This window comes from Somniosus microcephalus, chromosome 13 (assembly GCF_052327205.1).
Source record: "Somniosus microcephalus isolate GS21.2 chromosome 13, FLI_Smic_1.0, whole genome shotgun sequence".
NCBI lineage: Eukaryota > Metazoa > Chordata > Chondrichthyes > Squaliformes > Somniosidae > Somniosus > Somniosus microcephalus.
Window position 1 is genome coordinate 16,836,249 of NC_140999.1, and position 23,969 is coordinate 16,860,217.

General features: G+C 46.7%; 1 long non-coding RNA gene across 1 annotated transcript in view; it reads left to right on the top strand.

Moving 5' to 3' along the window:
• The first annotated feature begins 3,019 nt into the window (after positions 1–3,019).
• LOC147108094 (uncharacterized) overlaps positions 3,020–23,969 on the top strand; it is an 88,114-nt gene continuing 67,164 nt past the window's right edge. Inside the window, exon 1 of the long non-coding RNA XR_015080701.1 lies at positions 3,020–3,309. This is a non-coding gene — a long non-coding RNA (uncharacterized LOC147108094). The remainder of the gene's footprint in view (positions 3,310–23,969) is intronic.

Consider the following 23,969-nt stretch of genomic DNA (forward strand, 5'->3'; position numbering starts at 1 on the left):
AACCATCTGAACCATTATCACCTCTACCAGATCACACACGTGGTCCCTCAGAATGGAGCCAAATCAGTTGGGAAGTAGGGGAACTTCCCAAGGCAATCCAATTGTTTTTTTTTTAAAGTCAGCAATGCTGGTTCAGAAGTTACAGAGTTCAAGCTGTTAAGTTAGGGAAGGACTATTGGACGAGTCACTTCCGCAACGTGAACCGACTACACCACCGGGAACTGCTACACCACGGAGGCGTTGTCCGGACTGAGTCAAGAAGCGCAGGAGACGCCTCCATCGAGACTGAATCTGTGAACTGTTTTCCGCAGAGACTGAATCTGTGAACTGTTTTCCGCAGAGACTATATCTGTAAACTGTTTTACATGAAGTTGAATACATGTATGTTTAATGGGGAATAAGTATGTTGTAAGCTAAAAAGGGAGGATTGTAGTGTATGTAACCGTCTACCTTTAAGAGAACTATTGTATGTAACCGTCCACCTTTAAGAGAACTATTTTAGGGGTTGCACTACTTTATTTTGGCTTCTGTATACTGTAATACCGGTAGTGACCACACCGGTATATAAGTGCTGGGTAAGGATTTATTGGGCAGATTCGCCCTGACCTTCGAATAGTAAAGTCCTGTTAAAGTTACTCTGGTAGTCTGTGTATTACTTCGCTATACAACCCACAGACTTTACAAAGGGGATTTAAGGTTCTGCATGCAAGTAATGGCTACTGGATTCCAAGTTAATTCTCCCTAAAATTTGACACTGAGCCACATAAGGAGGTATCAGGACAGAGGGTCAAAGAGGTAGGTTTTAAGGAACAACAGAAAATGCTGGAAAAACTCAGCAGGCCAGGCAACATCCGTGGAGAGAAATTAGAGTCGACGTTTCGCGTGAACCCTTTTTCAAAACTGGAAAGGAAATGAAATAAATCGAAGGCAGGGCTGCGATGAAAAAGGGTTCACCCGAAACGTCGACTCTAATTTCTCTCCACGGATGTTGCCTGGCCTGCTGAGTTTTTCCAGCATTTTCTGTTGTTATTTCGGATTTCCAGCATCTGCAGTATTTTGCTATCGTACTAGGTTTTAAGGAATGTCTTAAAGGAGGAGAGAGAGGCGGAGAGGTTTAGGGAGGGAATTTCAGAGCTTGGGGCCTAGGCAGCTGAAGGCGCGGCCGCCAATGGTGAAGCGATTAAAATCGGAGATGTGCAAGAGGCCTGAATTGGAGGAGCACAGAGATCTCAGAGGGTTGTAGGGCTGGAGGAGGCCACAGAGATAGGGAGGGAGGAGGTCACAAAGTTAGGGAGGGGCGAGGCCATGGAGGGATTTGAAACTAAGGATGAGAATTTTAAAATTGAGGTGTTGCTGGACCGGGAGCCAATGTAACTCAGTGAACACAGCTGACAGGTGAACGGGGACCTGGTGCGAGTTAGGATACGGGCAGCAGAGTTTTGGATGAACTCTGTAGGGTGGAAAACGTAAGGCCAGCCAGGGGAGCTTTGGAATAGTCAAGTTTAGAGGTAATAAAGGCAAGGATGAGAGTTTCAGCAGCAGATGAGCTGAGGCAGGGTGGAGTCGGACGGTGTTTCGGAGGTGGAAGTAGGCGGTCTTGATGATGGACCAGATATGCGGTCGGAAGCTTATCCCGGGGTCAAACACGACACCAAGGTTGCGAACAGCCTGGTTCAGCCTCAGACAATCGCAGGGGAGAGGAATGTAGTCTGTTGCTAGGGAACAGAGTTTGTGGCGGGCACCAAAGACAATGGCTTCAATCTTCCCAATATTTGGTTGGAAGAAATTTTTGCTCATCCAGTATTGGATGTTGGACAAGCAGTGTGGCAAATCAGAGACAGTGAAGGGGGTCAAGAAAAGTGGAGGTGAGGTAGGGGATTTAATAGACTCACAATATTGTTCATAACAGTATTAGTGTAGAGATTCAGAGATACACGAGTCCCTCGATCCCAAAAGGTGCATGCGAATTTATACGCAGGATGAACACATTTGCAGATCATACTAAATGTGTTACATTGTTTGTAAGTACCCATTATAAAACATAACCGAGCGGAAAAATACTGTGGGCAATGTTTTAAAAATGCCATGTATATTTAATAAGCTGGTATAGAACTTTATGTTAAAAGCAATAACAGCCTAGGTAGTCCAAAGAAATTCAGCCTTGCAGCAATGCCTTGGGCACTTGCCTCTGTATCTGAGGCACTCACATTTTTCTTCTTTGAAAACTGGCAATTGTACAAAGCCGAACTAAAAAGACTTCTGTAAATTATTGAGCAGCATTCTGTTGTATTTGTTGGACCAGGGGTTAGTTTTGTTCACGGGGTGCCAGACTCTATCTCGATCTTTCTGCTTTTGAACAACTGAGACACACGCCACCTACAAAGCTCTGTCTGCCCAGACGCCCCGCAGCCCTCGCTATAGGAAGTGTCAGGCGGCAAGCTCAATTACACTGAAATCAATTCGCTATCCCCCTTTGCTGAGGCTTCTGCTGATGAAGTACACGAACAACATCATGAATAAAAGATAAAAGGAAATATGATACATAAAATATTTAGGCTCTGGAGGTTCTTGCCCCAGCCTTCTAGCACCAGTGATTTAAAAAATTTAAAGGTTGCTTCATATTAAACACTGCACATGGCATTGATCCTGGCTCCAGTTTGAGTAGCACTAATTAACCCTTTGAGCATTGCAAACCTGCTAACCTTACAGAGGAACACGAGCCAGAAAGGGAGAAAGAGTTGCTCTGGTTGTTCCGTGCAGTGAAATAATAATAATATACTTTCAAGAAGATTTCCTCTGGTCAGCTTTCGGAACAAAATCGTAAACGTGTTGCAAAAAAGAACGGGTTACGATTTCTCTTGCAAATACCAAGCAGACGAATTCTTCGTGAATGCATTTACAATTTCGCCACAGAGTGATTCTTCCCCACCCCCACGCCCCTCAGATTTTAAAATCCATTGACCCATGTGCTTTATAGGCAGTTTCTGTGTAATACCACCAGTGCACACCATTGTCCTCCCGAGGCTAGCACTCCCGCTATTGTTCTGCTGTTATCCCAGGGTCACCCATCGACAGACAGCTTGAGGGGTCGCAAACAAGCTTCAGTGATGCCTCCACTAGTGAAGTGATGCACTGATACAGCCTACAGGAGCTGTGCCTCAGCTGACCGAATGAGACTCTTGATGAGTAACAACAGAAAATGCTGGAAAAACTCAGCAGGTCAGGCAACATCCGTGGAGAGAAATTTGAGTTGACGTTTCGGGTCGAAACCCTTCTTCAAAACTGGAAAGAAAAGAAAATAGATCAAAGGTAAGGCTGCGATCGAACAAAAGAGACAATAAAAGGTATTCGAAGCCAGACGAGATGGTAATAGGCCCGTGGAGACAAAAGGCAGCTGAGATTAGGTGTGAAGTGTACTGGCAGGTAAAAGACAGCTGCCAGGTGAGAGAGAGAAACAAAAGGAAAGGGGGGGGGGGAAGGAGGACCCAAAGCAAAGGGGTGGAAAAAATTATAAGTAAAAAAGTAATAGGGGCCGAGGTTATGATCTGAAATTGTTGAACTCGATATTGAGTCCGGAAGGCTGCAAAGTGCCTAGTCGGAAGATGAGTTGCTGTTCCTCGAGTTTACGCTGCGCTTCCGTGGAACAATGCAAGAGGCCAAGGACGGTGAGGTCCGAGTGGGAATGGGGCGGTGAATTAAAATGACAGGCGACCGGAAGCTCGGGGTCACCCTTACGGACTGAACGGAGGTGTTCCGCAAAGCGGTCACCCAATCTGCGTTTGGTCTCCCCAATGTAGAGGAGACCGCATCGTGAGCAGCGAATACAGTATACCAGATTGCAAGAAGTACAAGTAAATCGCTGTTTCACCTGGAAGGGGTGTTTGGGGCCCTGGACAGTGGGAAGGGGGGAGGTATAGGGGCAGGTGTTACATCTCCTACGCTTGCACGGGAAGGTGCCAGGCGAAGGGGAAGGGCTGTTTGAGGTGATAGAGGAGTGGACAAGGGTGTCTCGGAGGGAGCGGTCCCTACGGAATGCTGAAAGGGGAGGGGAGGGGAAGATGTGTTTGGTGGTGGGATCACTTTGGAGGTAGCGGAAATGGCGGAGGATGATCTGTTGAATGTGGAGGCTGGTGGGGTGAAAGGTGAGGACAAGGGGAACCCTATCGTGGTTCCGGGAGGGAGGGGCAGGGGTGAGGGCAGAAGTGCGGGAGATAGAACGGACACGGTCGAGGGCCGTGTCGACCACGGTAGAGGGGAATCCTCGGTTGCGGAAAAAGGAAGACATGTCGGAAGCACCGGTGTGGAAGGTGGCATCGTCGAGACTCTTGATTCCCCGTCCCTCTACGTGGGGGTGTAACTGGACATGGCCTGGTGCTCCCTCACAGTGGCACAGCTGAAATTGGGAATTCCACCTGCGAATTCAACCCAGACTAGCGCAATGAAAGTCTCCTCCATTTGTTGGCTGCAAGTGTTCTACGTGAAGTGAGTTTTGGGTAGGGTTGCAAAATTCTGGGAATTTTTAAAAGAGGAAACTTTCTTTGGGAATTTTGAGTGTTTTTGCACACTGATGGTTTTTGTCTCTGACCCTTATATTATCTTTGTCATCAAAGTAGACATACTGTTCCATACAAATAAAAACGCTTTCAAAACTTTATTTCGATTATAATTTTGAACTTTATTGAACTCCCACAAAAAAGACCCATCTAAAATAAAATAAAAAGAGCGTCAGCTTATTTAGCTTGTAATTTGTCCTTATTTTGTCCCTTTGAATCTTCTACTCATGAGTCTTCTGAGTCTTCTACTCATCATTGCTCCTCCTGATTCTCTGACTCTGGCTCTGACGTGTCCATTTCCTCCTCTGTGTCACTGTCTAGCTGTGTGATGGACACTTCTATATCTGGCTCAATAAGTTGTAGGTTCGCCCGGATAGCCACCAGTTTCTCCACTCTCTTGTTAGTCAGCCTGTTGCGCACCTTTGTATGCGTATTCCCAAAAAGTGACCAGTTTCGTTCAGAGGCCGCTGATGAAGGTGGGATTTGGAGTATCACCGATGCAATGGGTGACAGGGCCTCAGATGCACAAAGTCCCTTCCACCAGGTATGTGCACTGATAGGCCTGCATGATTCCCATATCCCGTCCCCATTCCAAAGACCTTGCTTGGTAGAGAACTTTGCCAGACTTCCCAGAACTTTGCCCATGTTCAGATTGAGGTGGCGTGAGAGGGTAGAAATCACACTGTAAGCACTGTTGATCTGTTCTCCAGAAAGAATTGGTGTCCCAACATGCTTTGGGTCCAGCATGTATGCTGCAGCATGAATCGGCTTGAGACAAAATCTTGACGCGTCTGTATGAATTGAACAATTGCCTTCTCCTCTGCTTTGAGCAGCAGGGATGTGGGTTGGGCAATGCTGATTTGTTCTTTTAAATCAGCAAAAAGCCTGAGAACATCTGGCAAGACAGCATCATCTCCTACAATCTGAGCAATTGCAGATGCTACTGGTGAGAGTAGTTTAAGGCTGCTAACCACTCTCCCAAAACACATCATCCAGCAGTATTTTCTTGATGGTGGTTTCCATATCCCCAGACTGGGATAATGCCATTTCTTGCAGCGACTCCTTACCCTCCAGAAGGCTGTTGTACATTATGACAACGCCACCCCATCTAGTGTTGCTGGGCAGCTTCAGTGTGGTGTTCTTGTTCTTTGTCGTTTGCTTGGAGTTGTAGGTTGCTGCAACTACCTGTTTTCCCCTGACATACTTGCTTGGCTCTCTTGTACAGTGTTTTCATGGTTCTCAAACCCATGATGTCCTTGAGGAGCAGGTTGAGCCCATGAGCTGCGCACCCAACAGACGTAATATGAGGGTAGGCCTCCTCCACTTGAGCCCAAGCAGCCTTCATATTCGCAGCATTGTCAGTAACTACTGCAAAGACCTTTTGTGATCCAAGATCGTTGATGACTGCTTTCGGCTCATCAGCAATGTATGTGCCTGTCTGTCTGTTGTCCTTTGTGTCTGTGCTCTTGAAGAACACTGGGAGAGGAGTGGAGATGATGTAGTTTATGATGCCCTCCCCTCGTACATTTGACCACCCATCTGAGATAACTGCAACACAGTCTGCCATCTCTATCATTTCTTTGAGCTTTCCTTGGACTCTATTATACTCAGCCTCCAGCAAATAAGTAGACAAAGCATGTCTGGTGGGAGGACAGTATGCAGGGCGAATAACATTGAAAAATCTCTTCCAGTACACATTGGCTGTGAGCATGAGGGGTGAGCCTGTCGCATATACAGCTCGAGCAAGGCACGCATCTGCATTCTTCTGGCTATGGATATCCATTGTATCAAAGAACCTTCCAAGCGGGCCAGGAGTTGCTGATGATAAGGAGCCTGATGCTGAATGTGAACCATCATCTTCTTGAATGGAAACAGAGGAACTCTGGGCTGACTGCTGTGAGCTTTGAGTGAAGTTGTTGCATTTGAATAAATGCTGTTGCATCTTTGTGGCAGTCTTTACATATGGCTTTGTACAGTGATTGCACATGTACACAGTCTTTCCATCTTTAATGCCTGGGGTAAAATGCTTCCACACATCCGATGGTAAACGTGGCATTGTTCTATGCAGAGAAATAAAAGGGCATTCGTCTCTGTGTCGAACTGCGGTCGATCAGCACGATTGCAACAGGGTGAGTAAATTTTTCCTGATGCTCCATGTGATGGAAGCATGACCTGTGCACGCACCATGCTACATCACCAATAGAGGGAGCTAATCGCTCATCCACTCATCCAACCAGTCAGGACACATTTGTTCACAGTCACACACAAAACTTGTAATTATTAAAACAAGCCAAGTAAGAAGATAAACATATATTGATTAAGAAATTCCTTAATAATTAAGATTCCATCTCTGTTAGTAATTTTAAGAGAGGACCTGTGAAAAAAAATGAAAGAAATACAAAAAAAAATTATGCTAGCATGTGCTTTTTTGGGCAAAATTCCCAAAATTCCCAAGCTAAACTTCCCGTGGAAAATTTCCAGAAATTTCCCAGAAATTTACCGGAAACTTTCCACCCCTTCGCAACCCTAGTTTTGGGGGAGTTTCGTCTATCGTGCTTAATGCTGACACTGGGCACCTGAAAAGCGGAAAAAAAAGCTGGAGGAGGGTCAGTACTGAATGAGTTAATCAGAATCAAGGTGGCACTAGTGCGCTATATTAGTGCCTTAGCTGCCTGAGCTAGGGAGGAGAAAAATCAGGCACGAGTTCCCACGGGGCGATTTTAACCTTACTCGCTCAGCAGAACCCTGGCGGGTGGGCAGTTAAAATCGCCCTGGCTCTTACCCGTCCGAAAGCCGCCATGATCACATCTGCAATTTTAACCTGCTCTCCTGAGCAGGCAGCAAGGACACACGCCCGGAGCCAACAGGGTCCTTCTTTACATATGCATGTTGCGGCCCGATGATGTCATTGAGACCCGACTGCAATTTTAACTCTGGCCTGAGCGGGGATTCCACCCGGAGTTAAAATTGACACTATCCAGCAGTGTGGGTGTTGTTTGTGTTCTTCTTCTTAGGCAGCCCCTCGGAACCGAAGATGACTTGCTTCCACATAAAAAATGAGTTCTCAGGTGACTGATGAGTCCAATGCGGGACCTACAGTCTCTGTCACAGGTGGGGCAGACGGTGGTTGAAGGGGCGGGTGGGTGGGGTGCTTGGGTTGACGTGTGCTCCTTCCACTGTTTGCGCTTGGCTTCCGCTTGCTGCCGGTGAAGAGACTCGAGGTATTCGGCGCCTTCCCGGATGCTTCTCCTCCACTTTGTGTGGTCTTGGGCCAGGGATTCCCAGGTGTCGGTGGGGATGTTGCACTTTTTCAAGGAGGCTTTGAGGGTGTCCTTGAAGCATTTCCTCTGCCCAGCTGGGGCTATCTTGCCGTGTCGGAGCTCCGAGTAGAGCGCTTTTGTATGTGTACGCACGCACACACACACACACACATGCGCATCAGGTCAGGACAGGATTGAGTTTGGGTGTGATGCTCCCCAAGGTAAAATATCCTGCCGGTTCTCATTGTTGGCACACCCACCATTGCCCCAGCTGAGGTCAGCTAACTCAGCATATACCGGGGATCAAACTTGCGGGGGGGGGGGCGGTGGTTGAGGGGGGTAGCTTCCCTAGTCTACACAGCTCAGCCAATCACTGGATAAGCTTACTGAGAATTGTGGAGCCCCCACACACGACCCATCTTCATCAATTTATCACTGAATGCACACCATTGATTACAACATGCTCCGTAACCTAGACAACCCAGGAACTGCAACAACTGTCCGCTCACTCACAGCAATGATTTCACCTTTGTTTCAATGTAACGCTTTAGCACCTTTTCACTTGCCCAATTGTTCCAGGCAATCTGGGGATTGTGCTATTTTAGAAGTGCCCCTGCCACAGAGCAGCACAATGTAAATATTTAAATGAGGTTATAATGTACCTTTTGGCACATTCTGAGACGAGAGCCATTACTTTTGAGTGCAGTGCCAGGGAGTAATGGCTAAACAGAGAGTCAATAAATAATAGAGCCGCTCACTCTCCAGCCTTTCTTTCAGCAGACGGAGGTGCGTTTAACAAGTCTCCCCTCCTTTAAGACGCTGCTTAAAACCTACCTCTGTGACCAAGCCTTGGGCCACCTGCCCTAATGTCTCTTTATGTGGCTCGGTGTCAAATTTTATTTGATAACGTTCCCGTGAAGCGTGAAGTGGAGGAGAAGCATCCGGGAAGGCGGCGAACACTTCGAGTCTCTTCGCCAGGAGCAAGTGGAAGCCAAGCACAAACAGCGGAAGGAGTGCACGTCAACCCAAGCACCCCACCCACCCGCCCCTTCAACCACCGTCTGCCCCACCTGTGACAGAGACTGTAGGTCCCGCATTGGACTCATCAGTCACCTGAGAGCTCATTTTTAATGTGGAAGCAAGTCATCCTCGGTTCCGAGGGACTGCCTAAGAGAAGCGCCGTGGAACATTTTTACTGCGCTCTGTTGTGTCCGTCAGTAGTAAGACACAGACTGCAGGAGAACAGTACAACAGGTGTTTACTCAACGATAGCAAAATACTGCAGATGTTGGAAATCCGAAATAACAACAGAAAATGCTGGAAAAACTCAGCAGGTCAGGCAACATCCGTGGAGAGAAATTTGAGTTGATGTTTCGGGTCGAACCCTTCTTCAAAACTGGAACGAAAAGAAACTGGATCGAAGGCAGGGCTGCGATCGGACAAAAGAATAAAAGAAACAAAAGAAGTAAAAGAGATTAGAAGCTAGACGAGATGGTAATAGGCTGAGATTAGGTGTAAAGTGTACTGGCAGGGCAAAAGATAGCTGCCAGGTGTGAGAGAGAAACAAAAGGAAAGGGGGGGTGGAAAGGAGTGGAAAAATTACAAGAAAAAATGAAATGGGGGCCGAGCTTATGATCTGAAATTGTTGAACTCGATATTGAGTCCGGAAGGCTGCAGAGTGCCTAATCAGAAGATGAGGTGCTGTTCCTCGAGTTTACGTTGAGCTTCCGTGGAACAATACAAGAGGCCAAGGACGGTGAGGTCCGAGTGGGAATGGAGCGGTGAATTAAAATGACAGGCGACCGGAAGCTCGGGGTCACCCTTACGGACTGAACGGAGGTGTTCCGCAAAGCGGTCACCCAATCTGTGTTTGGTCTCCCCAATGTAGAGGAGACCGCATCGTGAGCAGCGAATACAGTATACTAGATTGCAAGAAGTACAAGTAAATTGCTGTTTCACCTGGAAGGGGTGTTTGGGGCCCTGGACAGTGGGAAGGGGGGAGGTATAGGGGCAGGTATTTAAGGTGCTTACTCAACGTGGCTCACTCTGGAACTGAACTGTACAGATTACTACTCAGTGCTATATACAGGTGTGGTCACTGCCGGTACTACAGTATACATGAGCTGTAAAAAGTAGTTCCCCCCTTAAAGGTATATACATTACACGCTCGATAAGGTACTCCATAGGAGACTCATGACTAAGGTCAGAGCATGTGGAGTCAGGGGACAGGTAGCAGAATGGATAGCAAGCTGGCTACAAAACAGAAAAGAGAGAGTAGGGGTTAAGGGTAGCTACTTACACTGGCAAAAAGGAGGTGGTGTTCCACAGGGATCGGTGCTGAGACCACTGTTGTTCACAATTTACATTAATGATTTGGCCTCGGGAATTGGAAGCAAAATTTCAAAATTTGCTCTCCTTTGTTAAGACGCTCCTTAAAACCTACCTCTTTCACCTGCCCTACTATCTCCTTATGTGGCTCGGTGTGAAATTTTGTGCACTAACGTTCCAGTAAAGCGCCTTGGGACGTTTTACTATGTTAAAGGCGCTATATAAATGCGAGGAATTGTTGTTGCTGTTGTCTAGGCTTTTACCATTAGCAACATGTTCACTCAATAAAATCCAAAATGGCAATAGATTGGGAGCAATGTTCCCTTTGGCTGCGCGGTGATCAGCAGGTCCCGCGCAGCCATCTCCACAGTGTTCTAGAAACATAGAAACATAGAAGATAGGAGCAGGAGTAGGCCATTTGGCCCCTTGAGCCCGCTCCGCCATTTAATGAGATCATGGCTAATCATCCAAATTCAGCACCCTGTCCCTGCTTTCTCCCCATATCCCTTGATCCCTTTAGCCTCAAGAAATATATCCAACTCCTTCTTGAATATATTTAATGAATTGGCCTCAACTGCCTTCTGTGGCAGAGAATTCCACAGGTTCACCACTCTCTGGGTGAAGAATTCCTCCTCATCTCATTCCTAAATGGCTTACCCCTTATCCTTAGACTGTGACCCCTGGTTCTGGACTCCCCCACCATCGGGAACATCCTTCCTGCATCTAGTCTGTCTAGTCCTATTAGAATTTTATACGTTTCAATGAGATCCCCTCTCATTCTTCTAAACTCTAGCGAATATAAGCCTAATCGACCCAATCTCTCCTCATACGCCATTCCTGCCATCCCAGGTATCAGTCTGGTGAATCTTCGCTGCACTCTCTCCAGGGCAAGAACATCCTTCCTCAGATAAGGCGACCAAAACTGCACACAATACTCAAGTTCTCATGGCAAAAACCGCGCATGCACGGTAATTTGAATGGGCCACGCACCCAAAAAAAATTAATGGGAGCATTGATCGGGATCTGCTGAATCATTTCATTAACAGTTTTCTGAAGTGGTGCCATTTCAGATGCTTCTACCCTATCAGGGGCGTGGGTATTCATTTCCCGAATAAAAATCGGGAGAGGTGCATAACGAGTGGCTGATCCGATATCTCCCAAAGTCAAAATTGCTCCAAATGGGTCAGAGGCCACACATGCTCCTCCAAATTAAAATTTTCTTCAAAAACAGACATGAAGTGCAGTCCCTCTGCTGCCATGTTAGCCCGGGGGAACTAAAGGCTGAGATTTGAACATATCTTTCAGAGCTGACTTACTCAGAAGCTTCCTTGAAAATCTCGCCATGTAGCCATACGGCTCCATTAATAGAAACACCTTTTTTTTGCAATGTCCAATAAAATGCAGAATCTGATTTTCTGTGATTCAGGCACTGTCCTGAGTCTAGCGCCCTGACTTGAGAAGCACGGGTTTCTTGCATTGGCCTTCGGATCTAAAACTGCTCTTTTTTTTTTGGTAGCAATACTAGGCATGAAAACGGTTTGACGGGAGCAAAAACACATTTAAAATCAGACCCAACCGCCGCACATTTGGGCTTTTCACCGCGATGCTACTTACAGTTCGATTTAATTTCCCTTCACTTCTCGCTAACACACTCCTGGCCTTGTTGGATTACTGCAAATTAATTAATCCTAACAATTGCTAATGTATGCTGTGCAGTTACATCAGCTTTACTGACGCTAACATTAAACAAGTCCAAGGTATCGCTGTTCAGCTTTCTGAGTATTAAGCTGTGCAGATCAACGAACTGTAAACATTGTCGCTGTTTGCTGCTCCTGTGCTACTTCAATTGAAAGCCCTCGTCCTGGTTCTGGCTGTTTGTCAGCCTGATTATGTTAAGCCAGTTTTTCCTCCAGGAAGATTGCTGATGCATCCTCTTCCTGGAATCCAGAATGAATCCATTCCAATGCTCAAAATTTTTCCGAGTGCTTCACCACATTATAGCCCATTATTTATTGGCAGCTCAGGCTAAAAAGAAAAAAACAGGCCTTGCATTTATATTGCATCTTTCACAACCTCAGGATGTCCCAAAGCGCTTTACAGCCAATGAAGTAGTTTTGAAGTGTAGTCACTGTTGTAATGTAGGAAAGGCGGCGGCCAATTTGCGCACAGCAAGCTCCCACAAACAGCAATGAGATAATGACCAGATAATCTGTTTTTTAGCGATGTTGGTTGAGGGATAAATATTGGCCCCAGGACACTGAGGAGAACTGCCCTGACCTTCTTCAAAATAGCACCATGGAATCTTTTGTATCCACCTGAGAGGGCAGACAGGGCCTCAGTTTAACAGCTCATGCAAAAGGTGGCACCCTAGGCTGGCGTGTCACACCTCTGGTGTGGCAGCCTAGATTTTGTGCACAAGTCTCTGAAGTGGGACTTGAACCCACAACCTCCTGACCCCACAACAAGAGTGCAAGCAACTGAACCACGGCTAATTTGAGGCGCACATGTGACAAATAACCACAGGGTCTTGACATGGTACTGGGAGCATGTGGAACCGTCCCCCACCAAAATCTAGGCCTTGTGAGAGTAACCTGGAAAAAGATGGCCATTAATAAAGTATTGTGCAATTTAGTGTTTTTATGGCCACTTCCTGCCACAATGATATTACGGATATTTTGAGTGATAGTAGGAACAGTAGCACAAATCCCAATGTGGGTTTAACGTGGCAGTAATGGGGTCATTTTATGACTTGTGGTTCTGGCGGAAACCTCGGCCGAATGTCCGATAGGTTCTCCCAGTGGGTGGGGGCTGCCCGGCAGGAGCACAAAGTCGGAAAATTAACATCAAATGCTTTACAGCCGCGGGCCGGTAACAGTCATTGCGTCAAATATTGGGGACGGATGCACTAAGTTACCACCCCCTTCCTCCCATCTCTCCCGAAGGTGCTGACTCTTATTTGGAATGCTTCCATAGTTGCCCAAATGGCCATTCTTCACCCATGAGCCTGTAAGCTGATTGTCAGCAGCCTATTTGACAAGATTGGATCAGCCATGATCTCATTGAATGGCGGAGCAGGCTTGAGTTTCTTAAGTTCTTATGAAGAGGTGCAATTAACCTAAGTTATGTTGTAGATTTGGTTTCGTAAAATGCTACAGCCGCATTATTAGCAATTCCACATGAGACTAAAACTAATGACATAGAAGTTGCGTTTTTAAACATCTGTCAGAATTTACAATAGAAAATGAGTGTGCACATCACACTGAGGCAGGTGGCGGCTTCATGCATTAAATATGAGAGCTTTATGCCACATTGCTCCATGGGCTAGTATTTGCAACAGCCCCTACTTGCATCATATTAAATTAGTGCATCGTTCTGAATGGCCAATTTGGAAGTGAATGTGCTTGCAACCCCTCCCATGCATGAGTGCACCCATGAGTGCAATGACCTGAACGTGCTTGTATTTCTAGGGTCAGGTCATTACACTACCTCCCTGTGAAGCCTGTGCCAGCAGGGTCGGCTGCTAGCTTCAGGACCCTGGATCCTTCTGGCTGCCGTTCGAAAACGGCCCTGAGATCCATGGCGGGGCTGGAAGAAGAAAGTTTTTATTGACAATTTAAGGCCTCCCTTATCTTGCTGTCCATTTCCCTCAGATCTTCTGGTGTGAGAGGGGCCCAGGTGCAAGGTCTACCATCAATTTCTACTGGTGACCTTCAAAATGGGTGGCTTTCCTTTGAATCGGGAAGCAAACCAGGCATTTCCAACAACCTCATGACCAGGCCTGCCTTTGCTTGTGCCTATTGTTGGCCAGTGCATTCTGTCTCCACTCCTTGATGAAGTCTCGGGGCAGTAGAAAGGGGTGGAGATGCGACATCATAAGTCCATGCCACCTTTTCCTCTGCTTTACGCCTGGGCACTGAGCATTGCCCAAATGCATTGGACAAGGAAAATCAAGCTTAATTTCTTTCTTGCAACTGGCAAGAGTCAAGTCATCTCTGTGAACAATAACACACGACAAGGGGGAACAGACAATGTGTTAAAAAATTCAATCTACTCATTAAATGGGATTGAAAAACCACCATGGGCAGGCAAAGGAGGCATCAATGAAAGAAATGAGAAAAATAAACCTCTTTACTTCTGGGATCAGAAAAAATATTACAGACAAACTATATTTTCAGTTCTGTCTTCAAACCAATATAGAAAGAAGGAATTTCCATTTACACAGCAATTTATGATGCCTCAAAGCACTTCACATGCTGTAAACTGTGTTATCACTGTTGTTATGTGTGAAAAAACTGCAGTTTTTTTGCATACGGCCAGATCCCACAAACAGAAATGTGACGAACAGCCAGTTAATCTTTTTTTTTGATGTTGTTGGCTGAGGGACAACATGAGAATCATCTACTCTTATTCAACAGACACTACAAAAAATTAGTTTGACATTTTCTCTGAAGGACATCACCTCTGACAATGCAGCAATCCAGTGCCAGCTTAGAACATAAGAACATAAGAAACATAAGCGGGAGTAGGCCAATCGGCCCCTCATAGAAACATAGAAACAGGAGTAGGCCATTCGGCCCTCGAGCCTGCTCCGCCATTCAATGAGATCATGGCTGATCATCCAAATTCAGTACCCTGTCCCTGCTTTCTCCCCATATCCCTTGATCCCTTTAGCCTTAAGAAATATATCTAACTCCTTCTTGAATATATTTAATGAATTGGCCTCAACTGCCTTCTGTGGTAGAGAATTCCACAGGTTCACCACTCATTGTCAAAAGACAATGACGGCCCGGAAATAAGGGTTCTAAATTGGGGGATGGCCGATTTTAATATGATAAGGCAGGATCTGGCCAAAGTGGACTGGGAGCAGCTACTTATAGGAAAATCCACATCAAAGCAGTGGGAGGCTTTCAGAAGGGAAATAGAGAGAGTACAACGCCAACATGTTCCTGTAAAGGTCAAGGGTGGGACCAACAAGCAAAGGGAACCTTGGATGACAAGGGATATACAAAAATGCATTAGGAAAAAAAGGGAGGCTTTTGGCAGTTACAAAAGACTAAAGACGGAGGAAGCCCTAGAGGAGTATAAAAAGTGCAGGGGCATACTTAAAAAAAAAATTAGGAGGGCGAGGAGGGGCCATGAAATAACACTGGCGAGCAAAATAAAGGAAAATCCTAAGATGTTTTATAAGTATATTAAGGGCAAGAGGATAACCAGGGAAAGGGTAGGGCCCATTAGGGACCAAAGTGGCAATCTGTGTGTAGAGCCAGATGATGTAGGCGGGGTTTTAAATGAATTTTTTGCATCTGTGTTCACTATGGAGAAAGATGATGTAGACATAGAAATCGGGCAAGGGGACTGTGACATACTTGAACATATTAGCATCGGGAGGGAGGAGGTACTAGCGGTTTTAGCAGGCCAAAAAGTGGATAAATCCCCAGGCCCGGACGAGATGTATCCCAGGCTGTTGTGTGAGGCAAGGGAGGAGATTGCAGGGGCTCTGACACAAATTTTCAGAACCTCTCTGGCCACAGGGGATGTACCAGAGGACTGGAGAACAGCTAACGTAGTACCATTATTCAAGAAGGGTAGCAGGGATAAACCAGGGAATTACAGGCCAGTGAGCCTAACATCTGTGGTAGGGAAATTATTGGAAAAAATTCTGAGGGACAAAATTAGTCTCCACTTGGAGAGGCAAGGATTAATCGGGGATAGTCAGCATGGCTTTGTCAAGGGTAAATCATGTCTGACAAATCTGATTGAATTTTTCGAGGGAGTGACTAGGTGTGTGGATGAGGGAAATGCTGTGGATGTGGTTTACATGGACTTCAGTAAAGCTTTTGACAAAGTCCCGCATAGGAGACTGGTCAAGAAGGTAAGAGCCCATGGGATCCAGGGTGCCTTGGCGCGTTGGATCCTAAACTGGCTGAGCGGCAGGAGGCAGAGGGTGATGGTCGAAGGTTGCTTTTGTGACTGGAAGCCTGTGTCTAGTGGGGTACCTCAGGGATCGGTGCTGGGTCCCTTGCTGTTTGTGATCTACATAAATGATTTGGATGAGAATGTAAAAGGTATGATCAGTAAGTTCGCAGATGACACGGAAATTGGTGGGGTGGTAAATTGTGAGGAGGAAAGCCTCAGGCTACAGGAAGATATAAACGAGTTGGTCAGATGGGTGGAAAAGTGGCAAATGGAATTTAACCCTGAAAAGTGCGAGGTGATGCATTTTGGACGGACAAATAAGGCAAGGGAGTACACAATGAGTGGTAGGACCCTAGGAAGTACAGAGGGTCAGAGGGACCTTGGTGTGCATGTACATAGATCCCTGAAGGCAGCGGAACAGGTAGATAAGGTGGTTAAAAAGGCATATGGGATACTTGCCTTCATTAGCCGAGGCATAGAATATAAGAGCAGGGAGGTTATGATGGAGCTGTACAAAACGCTGGTGAGGCCACAGCTGGAGTACTGTGTGCAGTTCTGGTCGCCTCACTATAGGAAGGATGTGATTGCTTTAGAGAGGGTGCAGAGAAGATTCACCAGGATGTTACCTGGGATGGAGCGCCTCAGCTATGAAGAAAGACTAAACAGGCTGGGGTTGTTTTCATTGGAGCAAAGAAGGCTGAGGGGGGACCTGATTGAGGTGTACAAAATGATGAGGGGCATAGATAGGGTAGATAAAGAGGAACTTTTCCCCTTAGTAGGGGGGTCAATAACAAGGGGGCATAGATTCAAGGTAAGGGGCAGGAGATTTAGAGGGGATTTGAGGAGGATCTTTTTCACCCAGAGGGTGGTTGGAATCTGGAACTCTCTGCCTGAAAGGATGGTAGAGGCAGGAACCCTCACAACATTCAAAAAGCATTTGGATGAGCACTTGAAATGCCATTGCATACAAGGCTATGGACCAAATGCTGGAAAATGGGATTAGACTGGACAGGGATTGATGGACGGCGCAGACACGATGGGCCAAAGGGCCTCTTTCTGTGCTGTAAAACTCTATGACTCTATGACTCTCTGGGTGAAGAAATTCCTCCTCATCTCAGTCCTAAATGGCTTACCCCTTATCCTTAGCCTGTGACCCCTGGTTCTGGACTCTCCCGCCATCGGGAACATCCTTCCTGCACCTAGTCTGCCTAGTCTTGTTAGAATTTTATAAGTTTCAATGAGATCCCCCCTCATTCTTCTAAACTCCAGCGAATATAAGCCTAATCGACCCAATCCCTCTTCATATGTCATTCCTGCCATTCCAGGTATCAGTCTGGTGCATCTTCGCTGCACTCCCTCCATGGCAAGAACATCCTTCCTCAGATAAGGCGACCAAAACTGCACACAATACTCAAGGTGTGGTCTCACCAAGGCTCTGTACAACTGCAGCAAGACATCCTTGCTCCTGTACTCGAATCCTCTCGCTATGAATTCGAGCCTGCTCCGCCATTCAATAAGATCATGGTTGATCCAATCTTGGCCTCAACACCACTTTCCCGCTCTCTCCCCGTACCCCTTGACTCCCCTGTAGTTCAAATGTCTGTCAATCTCCGCCTTGAATATATTCAATGACTCCGCCTCCACAGCTCTCTGGGGTAGAGAATTCCAAAGATTCACGACCCTCTGAGAGAAGAAATTCCTCCTCATCTCCTCCTCATCCCCCTTATTCTGAAACTATGTCCCCTAGTTCTAGATACCCCCACTAGGGGAAACATCCTCTCAGCATTCACCCTGTCAATCCCCCTCAGAAACTTATATGTTTTAATAAGATCACCTCTCATTCTTCTAAACTCCAATGAGTATTAGGTTGTACACTGAACTCCTGACGTGAGGAACCGAGGATGACTTGCTTCCACATTAAAAATGAGTTCTCAGGTGACTGATGAGTCCAATGCAGGACCGACAGTCTCTGTCACAGGTGGGGCAGATGGTGGTTGAAGGGACGGCTGGGTGGGGTGCTTGGGTTGACGTGCGCTCCTTGCGTTGCTTGCGCTTGGCTTGCGCTTGTTCCCGGCGAAGAGACTCGAGGTGTTCAGCACCTTCCCGGATGCTTCTCCTCCACTTTGTGCGGTCTTGGGCCAGGGATTCCCAGGTGTCAGTGGGGATGTTGCACTTTTTCAAGGAGGCTTTGAGGGTGTCCTTGAAGCGTTTCCTCTGCCTACCTGGGGCTCTCTTGCCGTATCGGAGCTCCGAGTAGAGCACTTGTTTAGGGAGTCTTGTATCGGGCATGCGGACGATGTGACCCATCCATCGGAGCTGATCGAACGCGGTCAAAGCTTCAATGCTGGGGATGTTGGCCTGAGCAAGAACACTGACGTTGGTGCGCCTATCCTGCCAATGGATTTGCAAGATCTTGCGGAGGCAGCGTTGGTGGTACTTCTCCAGTGCTTTGATGTGCCTGTTGTACATAGTCCATGTCTCTGAGGCATACAGCAGGCGGGTATCACTGCTGCTCTGTAGACCATGAGCTTAGTGCCGGGTTTGAGGTCCTGGTCTTCAAACACTCTATTCCTCAGGCAACCGAAGGCTGCACTGGCACACTGAAGGTGGTGTTGGACTTTGTCGTCGACGTCTGCCCTTGTTGACAGTAGGTTCCCGAGGTATGGAAAGTGGTCCACATTGTCCAAGGCCTTGTCGTGGATTTTGATAATCGGGGGGCAGTATGTGTGGCGGGGGCAGGTTGGTAGAGGACCTTTGTCTTACGGATGTTTAGTGTAAGGCCTATGCTCTCGTACGCTTCAGTGAAGGTGTGAACGATGGTTTGGAGTTCAGCCTCCGAGTGAGCGCAGATGCAAGCATCGTCTGCATACTGTAATTCGACGACAGAGGATGTGATGACCTTGGATCTGGGCTGGAGGCAATGGAGGTTGAACAGTTTCCCATTTGTTCTGTAAATTAGCTCCACTCCAGCGGGGAGCTTATTGAGGGTGAGATGGAGCATTGCAGCAAAGAAGATCGAGAAGAGCGTTGGTGCGATGACACAGCCTTGTTTGACTCTGGTTCGTACGTGAATTGGGTCTGTGGTGGAACCGTTGGTCAGAATCTCGGCTTGCATGTTGTCGTGAAACAGGCGGAGGATGGTGAAAACTTTTGAGGACAGCCAAATTTGAGGAGGACACTCCATAATCCCTCACGGTTGACATTATCACGTTGCTGTTTGTGGGAGCTTGCTGTATGCAAATTGGCTGCCGTGTTTCTTACATTACAGTAGTGACTACACTTCAAAAAGTACTTTGGGACGTCCGGTGGTCGTGAAAGGCGCTATATAAATGCAAATCTTTTTTTCTTTTTGATAGACCTGTAAAATACTGGCTCCCAAGCCTGAGAGGACCCATGGCTCTAAGCATCTCAGCCACAGGAGAACTGTACAATGACTCCCCAACCCTACAGAAAAGTCTTTCATATGATTTGACGGAGCTCTGAATTGGAATATTGTTGAACAGCTTGGAGGAGGTGTGCTGGTCTGGACTCTGTTAACTAGCTCCCAAAGTGCACATCGAAGGGTCGATGAAGGGTCATCGACCTGAAATGTTAACTCTGTTAATCTCCACAGATGCTGCCTGACCTGCTGAGTATTTCCAGCATTTTCTGTTTTTATCCCAAAACGCACATGTCAAAGTGCATCTAGATTATTGTCAGCATCCCCACCGACACCTGGAAATCCCTGGCCCAAGACCGTACAAAGTGGAGGAGAAGCATCCGGGAAGGCGCCGAACACCTCGAGTCTCTTCGCCGGGTGCAAGCAGAAGCCAAGCGCAAACAGCGCAAGGAGCGCACGTCAACCCAAGCACCCCACCCACCCGCCCCTTCAACCACCGTCTGCCCCACCTGTGACAGAGGCTGTAGGTCCCGCATTGGACTCATCAGTCACCTGAGAACTCATTTTTAGTGTGGAAGCAAGTCATCCTCGGTTCCAAGAGACTGCCTAAGAAAAAGAAGAAGGAGATTTTTGTCCGGGCGTGTAAATATTTTCTTCCCCTCCCACCAAATTTCCCTTCTTCACCTGAAAATGGGGCGTGGCTGGCTTCCAGTACCTCATCCAAGTAGCCACTTCTTTTATATGTCAGCCGAGAAGGTATATTGAAGCTCGAGGGGCTGAATGGCCTAATCCCCTTCCTCAGTCGTCTCAATTCTTGTCTCAGCTGAAACTTATCCACATGCACTCCTCCCTCAGGAGTCACCATACGGTGATCGGGAAAGAGAATCATGGCTGACTTTTTACGCTCTGTAACTGTAGCACCCCCATTATCACCCCCGCCAGCTAAGATCAACTAGCTTACTCAGTGCCAATCAAGAATTAAACTTGGGACCTTCCTGGTCTGGAAGTCTTAGCAAAAGAAAGAACTCGCATTTATATAGCGCCTGATCACCTGCCAAAGTGCTTTACAGCCAATGGATTACTTTTGAAATGCGCTCACGGTTGTTTTGTCGGAAATGTGGCCGTACCACACTGGTGGAAAATTTTAATTTTAACATTAATTCCGACTGACATCATCTGGGAGGCATCTGGAAGAACAATAGAATGGAGCTGAATTAGTGTTAGGAGAGAAAATCATCAATTTGATTTGCTTCACTGATCTTGTCACTACAAATGAGTGAATTCGACTGAGTGTATGTTAATTCACCTCCCACATGCTGAGTTCAGTTATTCCTTTGCACGTGACTCTGCCACTCAGCACCCAGAAAGGTTGCACTGACATGATGTGCTGCGTGTTGATATCACAGTGGCATTGATATTTCCATTCAAGAAAGTTTGTCGCTTAGTAACTAACCAGTACTGCATACCTGCTGCTGAAGCCCTCATCCACGCCTCTGTTACCTCGAGACTCGACTATTCCATTGCCCTCCAGGCCGGCCTCCCACCTTGCACCCTCCGTAAACTTGAGCTCATCCAAAACTCTACTGCCCACAACCTAACTCGCACCAAGTCCCGTTCACCCATCACCCCTGTGTTAGCCGACCTGTGTTGGCTCCCGGTCCAGCAACGCCTCGATTTAAAAATTCTCATCCTTGTTTTCTAATCCCTCTATGGCCTCGCCCCTCTTTATCTCTAACCTCCTGCAGTCCTACAACCCTCCGAGGTCTCTGCACTCCTCCAATTCTGGCCTCTTGTGCATCCCTGATTTTCAGCGCTCTACCATTGGCGGTCGTGCCTTCAGCTGCCTCGGCCCTAAGCTCTGGAATTCCCTCCCTAAACCTCTCCACCTCGCTACCTACTCTCTACCTTTAAGACGCTCCTTAAGCTTTTTTTCACCTGTCCTAATATCCCCTTATATAGCTCAGTGTCAAATTTTGTTTGATAACGCTCCTGTGGGGGGGGGGGGGTGTTATACTACATTAAAGGCACTATATAAATGCAAGTTGTTGTTGCTAGGTTTACGCCCGGGCACTCTGAGTTTCTTCCAACGTGAAACCTGCCCCTGAAAGTGCCGCCTTTCTGATGAGATGTTAAACCGAGGCCCCGTCTGCCCTCTCAGGTGGAAGTAAAAGATCCCATGATACTATTTCGAAGAAGAGCAGGGGAGTCCTGGCCAATATTTATCCCTCAATCAACATCACTAAAGCAGACTATCTGGCCATTATCACATGCTGTTTGTGGGACCTTGCTGTGCGCAAATTGACTGCAGCATTTCCTACATTACAACAGCGACTCCACTTCTAAAGTACTTAATTGGCTGTAAAGTGCTTTGGGACATCCTGAGATTTTAAAAGGCGTTTTATAAATGAAAATCTTTCTTTAAATAGGAGTTCGGTCTCTCTTCTTTAAATGTCTGTTACCTCTCCACCAGTTTTGCTCCCCTGTTTACTCTTGTCTACCATTTAAGTAAAAATAATAATAATAATGCATGGAAGTAAATATAGCCCATTGCCCATGCACCTCATTCAAGGTTTTGTCTTGCCTATCACATAGCCTGGTTAGATCTATCTGAATTACCTCATAAAACCAGCAGATGCAGCCCAACAACACTTGTAACTAGCATGATCTATCGTGCAGAATGATTCCCTCTTCCCCATATGGTGATTTGGAAAGATACCGTTCTCTAATAACCCAGTACAGGTATCATATTGCCAAGTAAAACTGTTAAGAGGAGATTCAGATTCTAGAAACTGACTGTTTTCTCTGATCAGATTTCCTGACAAATGTAAATCCCAAAGATGTCTGCGCTGAGTACGTACAGAATAATCATATCGCCAAAAACGAACAAGCAGGTGTGGGATGTTTCTTCTGAAAGCCACATCTGGCTCTGCAGTTTCCGTTTTTGCCCACGCTAATGCCTGGCTCGCTGATGCCCCTGGGGGAAAGTTAGGAATGTGCTGAACCTGTAGCTGCTTCTGGTCACCGCTGTTTGTTGGTAGGCGCGAGGCAAAGGCAAGGCTTCAGTAAACGCCTTCAAGAAGCAGTCAATGGGATGACAGGTGACTTCCGAGCGTCCCTGAGGGCACTGAAAATTCACTGTGGCATAACTGCTGAGGGTACGAGTGACCTTCACTGTCACTTACAGTGCGGCCCTCATCCATGGCGCCAAGTAAACTGAAGTTGAGCTTTTTTATAACCACAGAATGCCGAATGTCATTTTTTCTGATTAGGTCACATCTCTGAAAATGTAATTTGATGGATAAAAAAGATCCCATTGTACTATTCAAAGAAAAGCAAGCAGTTCTCCTGGTCTCTTGGAGTGACTAGATAAGCTGGGATCGTTCTTCTTAGAGCAGAGAAGGTTAAGGCGAGAGGTGTTCAAAATTATGAGCGGTTTTGATAGGGTAGAGAGGGAGAAATTGTTTCCACTGGCAGGAGGGTCAGTCACCAGAGGACACAGATTTAAAACAATTGCCAAAAAAAAGCCAAGGTGGGAGAAGAGGAGAATTTACTTTTACTCAGCGAGTTGTTATGATCTGGAAAGCATTGCCTGAAAGCAGATTCGATAGTAACTTTCAAAAGGGAATTGGATTTCTACTTACAAAGGAAAAAAAAATTACAGGGCTATGGGGACAGAGATGGGGAGTGGGGCTAATTGTTCGCTCTTTTAGAGAGCCGGCACTGAGACGATGGGCCGAAGGGCCTCATTCTGAACTGTAAGACTCTTGATCTGTAACTATCCTCAAAAATGGACAGGTTACTGCCCCTATTTTCTATTTTTGGGTTCTTGTAGGAAAAGGAAGACCCTAAATTCCTGAATATCTTATATTTTTGATATGCAGTAAGTAAATTAGAACCTTTTAGTGTAGCAAATTTGAGTTGCTGGTTTCATTTACATAACAGATCAAAGTGGTTTATTCCTCAATGAATTAATTAGTAGCAGCGTTCCTTTGATGTGAAAGATCAGTTTTTGTCTATGTATAGATTTCGGCATCATTGGTGGAATTGTACATATCTTCCAGAATATTCAACATTGTATCTGGAACAGCTATTCCCCATTGTCAATTGTATTTGTGTGTAAAGTGTGTCTGCGATCTCTGCTTCAAAAAGAGGTGCCAGAAAGTGGTCGATTCTGATACCCAAGATGTTAAAAGCTGAAATTTGAAACGAGCTTCTTTCAAAATTCAGGGAGTAAAAATTAGGTTCATTTGCGCTTCCTGTTAGCACCCTAAGAGGGCGGTAATGGGGCGCAAAGCAACTAGCGCCTGGGCGCAGTGCCACTAACACCTCCCGCGAAATTCAGCGGGAGGTTAGCGGCGGCGGTAACCGTTAGCGCCCTACAGCGCTGCGCCCCGCTCGTGCCCCGGCTGCAATCCTCCGTCCGACAGGGTCAGGGGGGGAGCTACCTGTGACCGGGGCGACGCAAATTAAAGGGAAGGTGCCTGGTGGCCATTTTTGTTGCTGGCCGCCTGCCAATACCTGCCCGCTTTGCCG